General features: G+C 37.5%; 1 protein-coding gene across 1 annotated transcript in view; it reads right to left on the minus strand.

The window, feature by feature from the left end:
• The window catches only part of TBC1D4 (TBC1 domain family member 4), a 168,284-nt gene that overhangs the window by 18,788 nt on the left and 146,798 nt on the right, over positions 1-2,698 (minus strand). The gene's annotated exons all lie outside the window — the stretch shown is intronic.

Here is a 2,698-nt window from a genome sequence, read left to right on the forward strand (position 1 = left end):
CGAAGAGGCTTTGATCCTGCCAAGTCCCCTCCCTTCCCCCCACCAACACTGCTAGTTCTCTCAATCCCAAACCCCCTGGACTCCACCTCCAAGATCCCACTAGCCCACCAAGCCCCCCCTCCCCACAAGATCCTGATCCCCTCCCTCCCCCACTCTGCCCACTCCTCCCCTTACCCTGACTTACCTTAGATTGTGCTCCTAGCACCTATCTAATCACTGAGTTAGATTGGGTGGCCATTTTTAAACTCTATCTAAGCTCACAAGCTTCAGTGTAACATCTGTGTGCACCCTTACTCTATTTTCAATGGTATGATTTTCATAATAGAAACCTACTCAGACATGTCCAGGCAATTTTAGGTTCATCACAATGCAATGTATTGCTGTGTTACAAGGGTAGAAAACTAGCCTTTTGTTCTCTATTTGAACAGTTACAAGGCAACTTAAATTATTGCTATCCATTTCCTACTCAAGTTTCACAAACAAAAACCTCCAACATCATTATTAAATTTCTCTCTTCCCTCATTTCTCACTTACATAAAGTCCTAAACCTCAGGCTTATCTTTGACATTTACTACCAGTTGCTGAGGTTTCCAGTGCTTTAAAGGAACACATTTATTAAATTGGACAGATGCATGGCATCTAAGTATGGTACAATCCCTGAAATATATGAGTCACATTTCATAATGAACAAAACAGTCTTACATTCCTTCTGAAAAAATATATGAAAGACAACTCCCTTACTGTTGATTTTTCTCAGATCAACCAAAATGTGCAGAGGAAAGACCAATTTAGAAGCAGACTTTTTTAAAGTCAAAGACTTCTAAAAAGCTGGAAATTTTATTTTTCTGTCTGTTCCTCAGACAACTCGAAGTGAAAAATAATGCGAGGACAAAAAAAAAAACAGACCAAAAAATATAAAACCCTGAATGTTGTCTTTGAGTTGTAGAAAAAGACAAATTAGGGTCACCTATGGCAGAGAACCACCAGATAAACCAGGTGAAATGTACAGATATATAGTTTAGAATATATTTTCACATGCATTTAATCTTATAACTTGATACAGGTAATCCAGTAATGGAAAAGACAGATTAGATCAAAGTGTGATCTGTCATACATTTAAAGTAAAGTAATGTACACTCTCAGGCAAGTCACTGCTTGCCTTAATTCCAGGAATTGCTAAGCAGAATAATGAATTATTTCTAATGTAATCGTGCGATATCAAAGAGATGCAAATCAAAACTTAATGGAATTTCTGTACCAGGTTGAAAAATTTCAAAAGTAGCATAGTACAGTGCTATTTTAGCAGTCCAAGGTACTAAAAAAACCCAACAGGTAAAGGTCTCTAATCTCACATTAAAGAATAACCCACAGGTCTGCAAGGTTTGTTGGTTGTAGCCACAGGCCTGCAATGGCACTCAATCTTAAAAAGCGGATCAATTCTAGCTATAAAACTCTTTTGGAAGTTTAGATTGGCAGTTTTAGCTTTTCTTGTTTCCATTGTAACGCATAGTAGATAGTTAACTAAGTTAGAAGTGTGGTGTTTATATTTCCGACATTGCTTTTTCTGCCATTTACTTCCATTGTTATGGTGAATAAGAATCTTAAGAATACTTCAGGTGGCCACTGGAGGTCACCATTGATTCAAGTTTACAGGAGGGAACTTGTTCAACATAAAAATCTATATACTACTCCTAGATATAATCCATGTATGACTTCTGCAAATTTTTCTATAGCATAATAGTCCAAGAAATGAAATGCCAGCTTACACTACAAAGAACCTTAAAACCACCAAAAATATCCAATTATATGGAGGCTTAGAGATGCAGCCGATATCGTCCAAAAGATGAAGACGAAGCCAAGCCCATGTTTACTTCGTATATGTAAAATAAATGAGTAGTATAGAAAAAGTAGGTCAGATACTCCCATCTACTTCTCATAACACAAGAACAAAGCCATTTATTTCAACTGAGTGCAATATAATGTTACACAGTATATAATTAAATATATGGAGTTCATTGCCCCAAGATAACTGAGGTCAAAATTTTAATCTGGAATTTAAAATAGGATGGATTGTTTTAATGGATTACTAAAGAAGCAGATAGAGTTATATGCACAGGGATATTTTTAAATAGAAATTTATAAAATAAATTTTCCACCACAGTGCTATAAGATCCTTTTACAGGGTGCCACTGGAGTCATGCAATATTAGCACTGTTAGGTGTGCAAACACCTACACATGATTCACAAGACAGATGCAGGAACTTCAGTTAGGATCCATAATGTCAAAGCCATTCCAATCTGTTATGGTCTGAGTTTAAAAACAATTGCTCTCTTTTTTTTTTTTTTTCCTTTCCCTTTTGACTATGGAAAGAGTGAAAACTAAGAGCTGGCATTTTCCAAGAGGCATCTTGAGTCTAATGGAGGTTAAGAACCACTGGCATATCGTGCTTCAAAAAATAAGCCAACCAATTTATGAGTGTTAGGACTAAATCTTCTTTATAGGATACCTGAACATGGCTGTTGACCTGCTATGATCTCTCTCAGGTATCCTGCAATGGCCACTGCAACAGCAGTGACAGGAGACTGGACTAAGTACACTGCTAGTTTGATGAAAATTCATCTGGAAGGCTTAAGTTTCTAAATTTCTCACCACAGGTGTCTAGTGGAGGTGGTGGTGGTGGCGGGGGGGGGGGGGGGG

The sequence above is a fragment of the Gavialis gangeticus genome, unplaced genomic scaffold (assembly GCF_001723915.1).
Source record: "Gavialis gangeticus isolate Ggan-Ray unplaced genomic scaffold, GavGan_comp1, whole genome shotgun sequence".
NCBI classification, from domain to species: Eukaryota; Metazoa; Chordata; order Crocodylia; family Gavialidae; genus Gavialis; species Gavialis gangeticus.